Source organism: Corvus kubaryi, unplaced genomic scaffold, assembly GCF_017639235.1.
Source record: "Corvus kubaryi isolate FWS band 111438036 unplaced genomic scaffold, C.kubaryi_AGA036_p1.0 37385, whole genome shotgun sequence".
Taxonomy (NCBI): domain Eukaryota; kingdom Metazoa; phylum Chordata; class Aves; order Passeriformes; family Corvidae; genus Corvus; species Corvus kubaryi.
Window position 1 is genome coordinate 5,649,222 of NW_024581127.1, and position 14,065 is coordinate 5,663,286.

General features: G+C 36.6%; 1 long non-coding RNA gene across 1 annotated transcript in view; it reads right to left on the reverse strand.

The window, feature by feature from the left end:
* Positions 1-2,383: 2,383 nt before the first annotated feature.
* Positions 2,384-14,065, reverse strand: part of LOC121668575 — a 34,707-nt gene continuing 23,025 nt past the window's right edge. The window contains exons 4-5 of the long non-coding RNA XR_006017463.1: positions 10,367-10,504; positions 2,384-7,800 (exon numbers count right to left, since the gene is read on the reverse strand). This is a non-coding gene — a long non-coding RNA (uncharacterized LOC121668575). The remainder of the gene's footprint in view (positions 7,801-10,366; positions 10,505-14,065) is intronic.

Consider the following 14,065-nt stretch of genomic DNA (forward strand, 5'->3'; position numbering starts at 1 on the left):
TGACCACCACCACCAAAAAACAAACAAGTGCCTGCAGAGCAAATTCTGCTGATTGAATTTGCTAGGCGAGTGTGATTGGAGAAATATAGCGCTGCAGCTTATTTTTTCAAGAAATAAAACTACAAAATACTTCAAGGCACTGAAGTCAATGGGCAGAAACCAGAACCTAGCACAAACTGGGAAAAATATTCTCCAGTCATTTGCTTGTTCTGATGCCCTAGTTCATGCTAGTAGTAGAAAAAATTGCAGAAAACTGTATATGATCTTCTTCATAACTATCTACTAAACTCCATATACTTAAAAGGTGAGGTAACAAAGGAATAGGAAGGTGATTTAAAGGATCTCTGCCAGAATCACTCCAACAAATATTCAGCTGACTGGTGCTACTGTATTTCCAGTAAGTATATACTGAATGAAATAACATCTTTTTGTGCCCACCGTCAAGATGTTTGGCACAGATCCTTTTCTTCCCAGGACTTATCATTTCCCACAGTGTAGATTTGTATTGGTCTCCCACATGGTAATAAAATGTAGTACAACTAAACTAGCCTTTAAAATGTCAGAGTGCGGGGAGATGGCAGATGTCATCTAGTGATTGTCCAGAAGTACTAAGGGCACAATTGCTGAAATAAATAGACAGAAATGAGTAACCAAAAAAGCATTTTCATGATGTTCTGACACCTTTCCCTGTTCTTTCTTCAGAAAGGAAGGTCAATTTTTAGCCTTGAGAGGAAAGACTTATTGGATATATGAAACCCTATTCAAAATTTGACGTTAAGCTTCATGAGCACTGAGAAATTTTGGATTTAGCTTTGAATAGGATGAGGCTTTCTCTGGGGGTTTTTTGGTTGGTTGGGGTTTTTTTGCATGTTTCATTATTTGTATAATTCTTCTATTTAGTGTATAAGCAGGAGTCAGGGCACTGATATTATGTATAGGAGGCTAAATTGCTCGTCAGAAAACTGAAGGAGCAAGTGCTCAGTGGAAGGAGAGCACTTCTGTGATTCTATCACTTGTTGCAATTATAAATGCCTCAGGAGAGGGTATTGTCTGGAGCCAGTTTGTCTCCAGGGCTGATACACTGGCAAACCAAGACCACCTCAGTACCAATAACTTACTGTGATCCCCTTACAGGCTTGTACATATTCTCTGCGAATGGGAAACATTTTTATTTCTAGCCAGACCTTCAAAGTACCATGAAAAAGGACTAGATGTGTGCAATAATGTATTTGGCCTCATGCATTCTGCCAACTTCAGTATGAACTTCTGCATGAGCCTATGGGTTTTGATGTGAGACTGAGCTCCAGAGGAAGTATATCTGACCCTCCAGGGGTTTATAGGACCTGGACATGCCTTGGGGAACAGCACAGGCCAGACTGTTTATTCCTCCTCTGGAGGATAGAGGTCAGGGAATCATCTGGCCACACATGCTAAATGACTGCACAACCCTAGTTTGCATGTGCTGCTCAGAGAGGTGGTCAAGGCAAAATAAAATTTACATTACCTGCAAGATAGACACATTGAGGTCAATCAGCTTAACACATTGACAGTAGGATACTTGAACTATACCATGATAATCTGTTGTTCTTTGTATTAGGTCTTACACAACTGACAAAGAGACAATATATGTTTTTCTTCTGAATAAACTGTATAAAATTATATTGAGACTTACAAGTATATTAATCTTACCAGGCACAGTAAAGGGAAAAAAAACCCCACAGAAATTAAATGAGCAATTTTGAACCAGTTCAATGGTCCCTTCATTTTATTATAAGTCACATCACTTTCATAAAAGAAAATCACATCTTGAAGAACTGACTCAGTAGAACACCCACCTAATTGTGTGTTTCAAAAAGATTTAAACCTGGGATTGAGCGATCTGATGAATCAAAGCTTTATATACCAGAGCTCTCCTGAGCATGCTAACAAAACATTGGAAAAGGAATGTAGAAATATATTTGGTCACCCAAAAAACTTTTTAATCTATTAAGTAAGTCAAAAGTTATAAGAGTGAAGGTAATAAACAGGTTTGGTTTCTTATTTTTTCTCAGTAAAAGGCAAAAAAAGATAAATGCAAAAGAACAAGTAAATTTTAGTACAGTTGAAAGGATGAGTAAGAAAACAGCTCTCATGTTTCTTGGTGATATGAAAATGGGAGCAGAGGAGAGGAAGAAACCTGCATTTATTATCTTTGTAACTTATGGTAGTAAAACTAAACCAAGTTTTCCCTGAGGAAAAAGAGGAATTGCTCATGAGAGCATGTTATTTTTTCTGTAAATACATTTGTCTCCCATCTCACCTCTGTGTGATGTCCACTTTTCATCTCTGGGACTCAGCATGCTCCTTGGGTGCCTGCCTTGCTGGCCAGCATCTCTGGGGGGTCCCACAGGCAGGGAGGGCTGTGGCAGTGCAGTGGCCATTGAGTGTCAGATGGTGCTGCAGCCCAGCACCCAGAAGATTCCTTATGCAAGGCACAGTCTTCCCTACCTCAAACTTTGTTTAATATATTCCTAAAGATTGCATGAAACGGATGAAACTGTAACAATTAGGAGAGTCCAGGACCTGTGGGACACATACAGCCCCTGCCTACAGTTCCACAGTATTTTTCTCTAACTTTGCTCGTTAACCCAAAGCCACCTCTGACCGTCCCCATTTTTCATAATATCCTTCCAACCAAAGACAAAAGGGAGATTTTTAAATTTGCTGCTTTTGATCTTTGACTTATTCATGCTAAGATGTCAGATGGATAATCTCTTTTTTTCTGTTGCAACGCAAAATTTCATAAGAACTCCACAGGCCAGAGGTTTGTAGAGGAGATGAATAAGAAATTGAGATGCCATATTTCTAACACATAACCCTCATACACATCAGCACACAACCCACATCTCCAATTCACTTTAGTGTGACAAAAGCAAAAGAGAAGTAAAAATTTGAGATTGCTAGAAAAAATTGAGCTGTGATGTATATTGATATTGAGAGCCTTCAGAATTATATTTTTTGACAGCAAAGGTCCTGTTGAAAAATTTTTAGACATTTATTTATTTTAAAAGTGTATATTTGTAAGCTTATTTAAATAAAGCATCAGATTATGGTATATACACATAGGAGTTATATATGTATATATTTTTATATTTCAGTGATCAACTGCTGTATGCACATAAAGACTGGCACAATGTTTTAGGAATTTTTAGCAGATACAATTTATTGGTTCTCTATCAATTATATAATAGACATTGAAATATTCCAACTGCTTCATCAGTTTTAGGAAGAAACTGCCTCTTGCAGTATCATTTTACATCTTACGTACACACTAACTTAGATATCCAAAGTAAGATAAATGCATCTTCCTTCTCCCACAGAAACTCCAGCTTAATATGCCACTTGAAGACACTATTTTCCCCCTTCAAAATCATAAAAGTTTAGCATGCTGTAGACTATCACCTTAATATACACACTGAACTAAACTCAAATTTGTGTGGATCATCTGGAGTGAATTCAGTGGGTAATACAAAGAAACCTCCTTCTGGCCTAGTCGTTTTGCAGTATGAGATCTTTCATTCCTATAGCACTGTTCTTTGCAGACCAAGATATAAAACAATACTCTTGGTATTCAGGAGGGTATATTGAAATGCAAAAAATCCTCTCTTGGTTATTAGATCTTGCACACTACAAATACAGTAGTCACTGTATCTGTGAAGATCTGAGTGACCACATTGCACTTAACTTGTATAGCTGAATAAAAAATAGATATAAAAAGTTTTTTAAATTAAAGTCACAAAGTTCACCAAGGATTTATTGTATCATTGAACTTTCTGGCCAGTTTCCACAGCTTAGACTTTGGGTTCAAATCTGAACATTTAAAGCACAAAGAGAAGGGGGCAGATTTGACACCTCACAGAAGAAAAAGCTGATACAGCAATAGAGTACAAATACAGCAAGATTCAAAAATGACCTTCAGAGAAAGTGTCACAAAATAAATGTATAGATTATTAAATTTTGAAATCCCAGAAAAAACACCAGCTCCTTTAAATATCTCTCAGAACTGAATTCCTATAGATATTCTTGGGGTTGTTTTTTATTTGTTTGTTTCCTTGGTTGTTTCCTTAATTTCTGAGGTACTGAGGAAATGGTACTTCCATTCCTGCTCATCCCAGAAGGCATCAGGTGCTCAGAAGGTCTGAAAAACAAAAGCCACCTGATTTCAAGAGGGAAATATATGTATTGAAGCAAGTAGAATATGCCATGCCAGGAAATTGCTGATTTATAATTAAATAGTAATATGATTACATAACATCCCACTAAAACATTGAAAGAAATGATGCTTTAACAGTGACCTTATAAAAATTTATACTTTAAGAAGTCATTCTCAATTCTGTGATAAACCACTATTTATTACAGTAGATGTGGCACAGGTTTATATAGTCAGACAATTACTCCTGATATAAAACCAATTCAGCAGACTTTACAGAATGTTCATTGTCTTTGCAGATATTGTAAACTACATGATTACCAGAATCTTTGATATGCATTCAGTACCATTATGTGAACCAAATATTATCCTCTTAAACTACCAAAATCCAATCTAAAATAAGAAGGTGTTAATACAGTCTTTTCCCTTCTTGTGTTGGAAATTAGTCAATGAATTGTCTTCAACTCATTCTGTTGTATAAATTACTAGAAAAATTATATTATTTTTCGGTGAAAGCAGGGCATCTGCACAAGATCACAATATCCTAGATATAAGCTACAAGGGATCTCTTCAGTCTGTTTCACCTCTCAAAACAAGCAACTGCGAGAAGAGTATGTGAAGTAGACTTGCAGCTCACCAGTGCTACTTCTGGACTAATAGGAGGTGATGAGTTTTTATTTCAATGATGCTCCAAGGACTGGTGAGACAACAACCAAGGAACCTCATATCTATGCAGAGAATAGTGTTTTGCAGTGAGCCAGTGTCAAGAAACATTTTCTCCGTTTTTCTCTGCCCATTTTATATTCTTTTACTTTCCCCAATCTCAACATTATGAGGGGAAAAATCTGTTTAGGAATGGGCAAGAAATTGTTGAACTATGGACTCTGTTTTTTGTTGTCAAATGTCATTACATCAGGTTTCTTCCCTTAGTTTGTAAATATGTTCATATCTCTGTGCAGTTTTTCTTCCAAAAGTAGCATTCTTAGTCCCTAAAATAACCTACTCAGCTCTTAAACTCAAGACCTTCTTTTGGTAATCACATTGGAAAACTACTGGTAGACAACCAGCCTTGATTGGAATGCTTTGGGACAGGGTCAGTAAAAGAGAAAAACTAAAATTTGTGTTAACCTTACTTGGGAAGACAGAATCACACAGATAGGGCCATTGTGTGGTCAAACTTTTGTGCTCTGCTTTGGTATATTAAAAACACTTCCTGAAGATCTTTGGTACTTTTCATGAAGATTTTGGGCCTTATTATATTTATTTATGTGTGTATGTATGTATTTCTTTATTTATTATTTCGATAAAAGTAGCAGAAGCCATTTTTCCTGCCGTCCTAGTTCTGGAGAACTTTTCTTGCAGTTTGTATAACTACATTCACATTCTAGTGTGGTTAGTATTATTCTATGAATTAAGTCTTTTACTTGTGGTCTTTTGTCTGTAAAATGTGATTAATTTTAAATTAAACATGACCCAAACACTTGAGACTAAACTGAAATGTGTTGTAAAATATGTCTATTGATTTTAGCCAAACACAATCTTTTTTGATAAAAATACTCTTTGATCCATAGTCAGTGCACCAAAAACTAGCTTTCCTGACTTTGATCATACAAAGACATAGAGAAGATGTCAGACATGAAATAAATAAGTGAGAAGTGTGGAAAAATGAATGAGGTGACATAGCACTGGTTGAGCTTTGTTGTCCCTGCTGTACACTACTAGAACAAGCACTTCTTGCTAATATTACGGAACAGCTCAACAATTTTCAGGCACAAAGACTACTTGAGGGAAAATTCAATAAGTAAGTTAAGAATACCAAACTGTAATCAGACCTTGGGGAAGAAGCAGTATTGAAACACAACTTTTTTTGACAGTTTTGAGTGTAGCTCTGGTGGTCTGTTTCAAAACCTGTCAAAGTGATGATAAGTGGTCTTGGGAGTCTAGTTTTGATTCTTACACCAAATAATCTGGTTGCCTTCTTGGTATTAGTGCCATTAGCAATTTAAGAAGTCTGATTTTTGAAGGAGAAAAGATGCTAAAATAGAAAAATGACTATGCTGAATGTAATTACTTTTCATGACATCCTCATCGAAATCAATAGGATTGACTAATTAAGACATCTAAGCTGAAATCAATAGGATCTGACAGCTAACACCTCCCTGTAGCAATAAGCCAGCATCAACAATTTTGCATCTATACTGATGTTAAAATTAGCCAATCCTATTTTCTTTGCTATTCAGTACTTAATGTTTTCCTGAACAGCAAAGCCATTCCATACCTAACACACTCCCCACATTCCAAAATAAAAGCTGATGATATTGATACACCTTTATCCCTTCTGCTGTGTGGTGCACATTTGCAGCTTGTTACAAAAGAACCTTGATTGGCCTGATGTTTGGGTTCTCAATCCTAAAATGCCAGTGGACTATGACAAAGCAATTAATATGCATGTCATGGCCAGGAGCATCAAATACAGAGCCAGTAATCCAGAATAGGAAAAAAACCCCACAACCAACACTGGCTTTTTTTTTTTTTTTTTTTTTTTTATTCTTTTACCATTGAGTCTTTAATGGGAAAGTCTTTGGGTGGATAGTTTCCTGACAGTTCTTCCTCTGAGGGTTTATTCTGCCTTCTCTCAAGTTTTCCATTTTCCCTCAGTAGATTTCTGATGATCTGTGCAAGGTCTGTGCTATATTAGCCCTGAAGCTATCCTCAGTGAAGAGTAGAACAGGTTCACAGAAATCATGGCACCTTGAGGCTTTCTGGAGTTGGAAAGGAGAGAGAGACAACAAATGAATCAAAATACACTATATGCCATCCAGTAGACATGCAGCCAGAGGTTTGGGGGTTTTTTGCCGGTTGGATTTTGAGTCTTGATGAAATTTCTGTTCCTTCTGAATTTCTAGGCAGATATGATGGTCAACAACGTATTCTTTCTTTAGTTTGCAGTTTGATGTTGTAACTGTTCCTCAAGTCATGCTGATGAGCATGATAGCCTTCATTAAAGCAACCACAATCCATAGGCATTATGCACAAATGACCTTGGAGACAGATCAGGAAATTCAAGGAGAGCAGAGCACATCAGAAATATCTTCTGAATTGAAATATCTTCTATTGTCTCCAGAATTCACTTCCATTCATTTCCTGATATTTTCCCTTCCAATTGTTGCTGGGTTTTTGCAGTTTATTTTCCTATTTAATTCAGGGCCAAATTAATATTATTGGTTTTAATATAGTTGTGCATAGCAGAGTAGAACCATGTCTTCCAACCACTAATGGTCACAATAAACAACTGTTTGGAGACAGTTAGAAGCTCTCTATTGGCCATAAGTGTTTCCTCTTTCTCTCAACTACAGCACATTTATTTGGAGATGGAGTACAAATTTAAGAATGCCTTCCTGTGGCTTATGTACTTCAATTCATGAATTTTAAAGCTAAATCTCAGAAATTTTTAAGAACCCAAAGTAAAGTATATCCTGTTCCAATTGCAAAATAAAAACCAATCCAAAATATATTGTAAGTTGCAATCTTTCATATCAAATTCTCTCTTCATAATATCTGGGGCAAAGTACTTCCATAATTTCTTGTCCGTTGAAGGATTTTGCAGATGCCTGGATATCAACAAAAAAGAGGTTATATGATTCATGTTGGAAAAGAACTGAAGTCCACATTCCCTAAGGAAGCAGTAAATCTTGATATTGGACATATTAAAAATTTACTTTAGGCACCCTTTGCCTTCCAAGAAATTTCTTAGTATCTGCATGTAGTATTTGATTTGAGAAGAATTAAGTGGTTTAAATTTGAGATGTGCTGAATATTTTTCCTGAACTTGGCTGGCAAGAACATCCTTGACACAGTGGCTGTTTGTCTTATTTATGTAATGTCTGCCACAGCTTTGTTCAAGTCACTAGAGGTTGTCTATTGGATCAGGGCCCATGGAATTCAACCACCTTTGCTGATCTTACTTAAAGCAACATGGCTTAGAAACAGAAGATGGCATTCAGGCTGAAACTTCCTGCCCTCTTGGGAAACCACACTTAACCTGATTGAATGTCCTCTGAATTGTTATTCTCTGCAATTGCCACCACAAAACCAAACAACTTTACTATGTTCTTCAGCAAATTTCAGCATTTTCAAAACTGTGGCTACAAAGGAGAAAAAATTAGCTAACAAATGTGAAGAGATGGTAAAATACCATAACTTTGTTGTGGCAGGGGCCAAATTGTGTTGTGCCTAATGACAAGAAGTACCACGGCATTCTCTCTATGTTAGCAAAAAATATTTTTTACACAGCATATGAACTTAGGAGCGGTAGATTTAGTTTCTCTATTTTTTCATCCTGTATCTTTTGATAAATGTCTTTGCCCTGATGGATCTTGTGTTACTCAAAGTAGGTTTTAGACGGTTCTTAGGAACTACCCTCTGTATCACAGTCCACAGCCGTATAGGAGGATACGGACAGAAGGACACTTGCCCAGAAGAGACACATTATTTAGAGCTGGGTTTAATGAGATCTCTTTTTTTTGACTTGTGTCAACACAAGACTGAGTAAGTGCTAATATCACTTTCCTTGGGGTGGGAAAAACTAGATTCAGATCCTTGTTCTGCCTTTGTCATGGCAAAGTGACCTAAGACAAGTACACCCATGTGACAGATGAAAAGAGCTAGAAGAAAGAGACAATCTCTTTTTCCTTACTAAATTATTTATAAAGCACAGAATAACACCAGTAAGATAAGTTTACACTTTAAGTGTTTTGCAATTAAGGTACACACATGGAAACCGGCAGAGCTATGAGGGAAATTCATGGTCTAGTTCCAGAAGCAGCAGAACTTGAATGCAGGCCTACCTCTGTGTGAATGCTTTAGACTTCAATTTACTCTGCTCTTTCTGTCATATTCTTTGAAAAAGAACAAACCAAGTTTAGGTTCATGAATGTCATGGAGGGTTAATTACTGGGGATTTGATTATGTGATGTCTTAAATTTTGCAATACCTCATGTTGTTACTTTTAAGGGGACAAACCTTTAAGTTTCTCTCTGTCCCTTTTCCCTTGTCCATAAAGAATGGGATAGTGGCTTCTCACATTCTACGTGTGTAATCATAAAATTGCAGGTAATGGGACCATGTAATATCTGTGCATGGATATATAATAACACAATAGCTCATGAAGATAGTGAGCCAGTGATTTACAAAGGCTGAAAAGAGAAACTAATTGAAAGAAACACCTCTGAGTTACAGACTCCACTAGGTACTTCTTTTCTAGAGGTTCCAGGTGCTCAGTGTAAGAAGAGCCATACCAGAGGTACTATAGAAAAATAATTTCTGTGTGAGAAGTGGGAAAGGTTTTCTATAACAGTAAAGCATGTGGGCTTTATAATGAAAAGGCTATTGATAATTTCTTCTCCCATCTCTGTGATATCAAGGAAGAAGCTTCATACTTTGAATATAGTATAAATACTATGAAAGGTAAAAAATATTTTCATCTGTATCCCATAAAGTATTTTCATCAATTCAGTCAAATAACAGTCTATAAGTAAAGCATTACATAGATTAAATAACAAGGTTCAGATACCCTGGTTTAAGCCTGAAGAGCTCTATGATACTTCTCAGGAGAATACCTTCCATTTTAAGTGTATTATATTAATAATTCCTTTCCTCTCCCTCCTTTCTTCTTACATTTTAATTCATTTTGCATCTTTCTCTTCATCACATGGGCTTTAATTTTCAAAATAAGCCATTTTTGCAGTATCTTTTCCAATGCCTTTGGAAAATTTAAATATATAATGCAGCTACATTCCCTTTATCTGTCATGCTAGCAACATCTTCAAAAAGTCTTGTGTATTTGTAAAGCAAGTGCAGCTCTCCTAGCATTCTTACTGCATCTTGTTAACTAATCCTCTTGTCACCACCTTATTTTCACTTTCTTCTGTCACAAATTAATCCATCAACAATCATGTAATTCAAATTATCTGGTTTCCTTCTTTTCCATGAAGTGACATTAACTCGCGTTTGAGTTGTAAGCAGGGCGCATAGTTTTCACTGAACAAAATATAATCAAATCTTACTACTTTTAACTGCTACTTGAGGTCTTTGCTTGCTACCATGCAATGCTGTCAAGGATATTTAAGAACCTAGACAGAGGAAAAATGCAGATTGGTTAAGATGTGGGATCCAGACCTTTATGGAGCCAGTATAAAGTTTCCCATTGACTTTGCTGCCAAGGCAGTGACACATCCTCCTTTGCTGGGTGCAAGAGACTTCCTTTTCTAATATTCTGGGGAGGTGAAAGTAGAGCTCCCTGACTGTCATGTTGAACTGAGGAGGGAGAAACAGGATTGGTATTATCCCATATAAAAACAAACCAAAAAACAAACAAACAATCAAACACAAAGCATCAGAAATAAAGCCTCCCTAACAGAACTGAGTATGTACTGCTGATGAAAATAATACGTGAAGGATTGGGGAGTCACCCGTAGTTAGACTTCAAGGTTTTTTGGACTGCTACAAACTGTAATATGCTAATAGCAGGCAGAAACAGTGGAAGTAGAAACTAAAGTCATGAGCAACTGCTGCCGCCTTGTTTCAAATAGGAAACAAAGGACTGTGAAAGCAATAATAGCCAAAAAAGTATAGTTTTCACAGGTAATCTCATTTTCTGGCTGACTAGAACCACTTGACTTTTGTCTTTGCTTTTTACAGTGTGTCCCAAATAAACAAAGATCTCACGCAACACACACCTTGCTAAGGGCTCTTGCAGATAGAGGTAGAGGACTTGTTCCCAGTTGTATTGAACTTCCTTTAGCTGTATACTCCAGTGAAAAATAATTGTAAATATTTTCCAACTCTACGTGATGGCACTTACATGGCTCTTGTTTTTTATCATGAAACACGTGTGACAGTATGATGTGAAAGGCAACTGAGAATTAGCCCAAAATAGCAGTTTAATAGCTTTTTCCCAGCTGACCTACCCAAAAACTCCAAACAACCTTTAAAACCTTTAATTTCTTTAATGTCTTTCATCTCATCAAGATTTTTGAAATTAGGAATTTCAAATAGCTTCACATATATATTACATCTTAGAACTCTGTGGAGGACTTAACTACACCATTTGGAAAGGAGGAGATTTATAGTAAGGAAAAAAATACTATCATGATCTCACATGAGATTGGTGAACCTCATTCAGTATGGAATCCTGTTACCATCTTTTGCAAAGTATAATGGAAGGCTTATTAATGTGAAAATTTTATATATTATGGGCTTTGTTAAAATGCATGCACTCCCCTCCCCCACAGATATGACCAATTTAAAAGTTTAAAAAGATAACAAATATTTTTACTTTTATTCTTTTAATCTGCAGTGAGGAGACTAATTTATGAACAGTTACTCACTTAGGCCAAAATTCTGCTATTATCAAGATCTATTTGTTTCTCAATCTCTTCAAAATTAAAATTTACGGGGCCTTTTTTTTTCTTTTTATGTGTCTTTCAACTAACTCTTGGAAATATCTGGAAAAATTATTTTACAGCCTAAATAATTTTATTTTAGGAACAATCAACGCTCAGGTAAATTCAGACAGCAAAATAGATATGTCAGGAAGTTATAAAGGTCTGAATTTGATATGATGAACATGAAAAGGGTTGTTATTCATGCTGTATTGTAATGGAGTCTGTACCAACAGCCTCCCATGCTGAGAAGGAAGACTCATGTTTTATACATCAGATTCATATGATGGCAAGAAAGACACACTCTTGAAGACAGAGATGTTTTACGGTCACGCAGTTGAACAAGGGAGATGTAAAAAAATTTCTCTGAGAGAAAAGAACAGTGTCTGGAGTGAGGAGTTAAAAGATGTAGAGGAAGTCATTTTTCTAGCTACGACTCTGAGGTAGAGACTATGTGGTGTGAGGGATTTTGTTAAAGGTCACAGCTAACGGTGGGCTTCAATGGAGAAGTCAAACAGTGGGGTCACCCAGGGAAGGGTGGGGACACCCAGCCACGGACAAACATTTTGTGAAACCTCACAGATTGCAGGGGCAGCCCTCCACCCCCCAGAACCAAGAGGCATTGTGCCTCCTTGCCTGGCAAGGACTGTTTTGAGCTATTTTGTATTTTATGGCATAAAACCCTTCTATAATCCTCCCATGTGGGGATAGGGACTGGGCTTTTCTCGACAGAGAGGGCTCGAATATCGCCCATTCCTAAGGAGGCTCACGCAGTGGCCTTTCCTCCCTGCCCCTGAGTCCCCAGGGGAAAATATGCAAATTATGCTCTCTGTAGGTCTCAATTTCCCTATCTGCAGACAGAGAACATTTAGTCCATGCGATACCCGTAGCCCTTGAAGACATCTGAAAATAAGCAACAGTTGAGTGCACGCATCTACTAAATATTAGTGCTGTTAGAAGCTGTGTGGACCAGCTCCAGAAATGAGTTTGGGCACAGACAGGAATTTGCAGATGCAAAATGGGCACACAGAGCAGTTGCACATAGTAGGACCCAACTGTTGCTTACTACTTTTCATGTCATTTTTCTGGTTTATATCTTTGTTTTTTATTTCAAGCACTAGCCATTGGATGTAAAGGCAATTATTGACAGTTACGTATTTTCATTTACATCTCTTTATTACAGCAATTGAATTCTCATCACTGACCCATATTTATCCTTATCCCTATAGGATATAGACTTTTTCAGTAGTTCTCTCCGTTGCTGTACTGTATTGATCAAGCAATTTGCAACCTGTCCTTCCCTTAATGTAATTTCCAAATATCCATCTGTCTAGCCCCCTATCTCTGCCAGGTAAATATTTGGTGGAGGCAATCTTCTCCAGTATAGCATGGCATTATTTCTATATTTAAATGCCACATTATATTCATAAATGGGTGCACAGTGTGTAGAAATTAATGAAGAATCTCCCTGCAGGTGTCAAGCAAACCCTATTGATAAAGGCAAATGAGATAGAAGGGTGGCTTAAAAATAGAAAAATAAAAAACTAAAAATAAGTTAAAAAGCCCCCAAAACAGTAAGCAGAAATTTATAGACGAAAGTCCTAATAATTGTCTTCTTTAGCTGTCAGAACAACAACAAAAAAGCCCAAGGAAAGAGAATAATCTGCCCCTTTGCAGGTTAGCACACATTTATTCATTTTCTCCTGAAAAAGCTTGAATGGTCAAATTTGGATCACTTTTGTATCAGTGTAACACGAGCAGTTTCAGAAAAATAATTTTCAGCCTGTGAAAATGATATAAAATGAGATCTGTAAAGCAGTGCAATTGCTTTCACTTTCATTTTAACACTGCTGTTCTATTAAGAAATTTACTCTATCATATACAAGCTGGATCCTAAGACCAAAATCTTTTGAAAAGGCTCGGCTGTTATGAAGGAAAAACTTTTAAGTCACAGGAAGACAGTTTTACAGTTTTTGTGCAAACTAAACTCTTTAGTTTAGTTTGCAATGTAGGGTGTACCAGCCTCACAAAGAAAAAATGGCTTCTTAGTCCTTTAAAAAGGATATAGAATTTTGTGAAAACTTTTCTAAAGAAAGAAAACAAATCAAGGCTTGTAAGAGCTTTTCTAATTTTCAGTTTGCTAATATATATATATATGTATTTGTAAGTACTTATGTATATAATTATAAAATTATATAAATATTTTATATTTTGTTATTCTTATTTTTTGCAGACCTCCCGCTTTAGCTGCCAAATCAGTGTCTGAAGTCTTCTTGCTATGCTTTTCAGCTTTCCATAAGTCTCTGTGTTCCTAAGGTTGGGATGGACCACAAAGGGCTGCTCACAGAGGCTTAACTGCAGGATTGGGACCTTGATGTATAGTAAATGTGAGCCTGCAAATCTCTAGTTTGTTTCCTGGCATCAAATTTGAAGA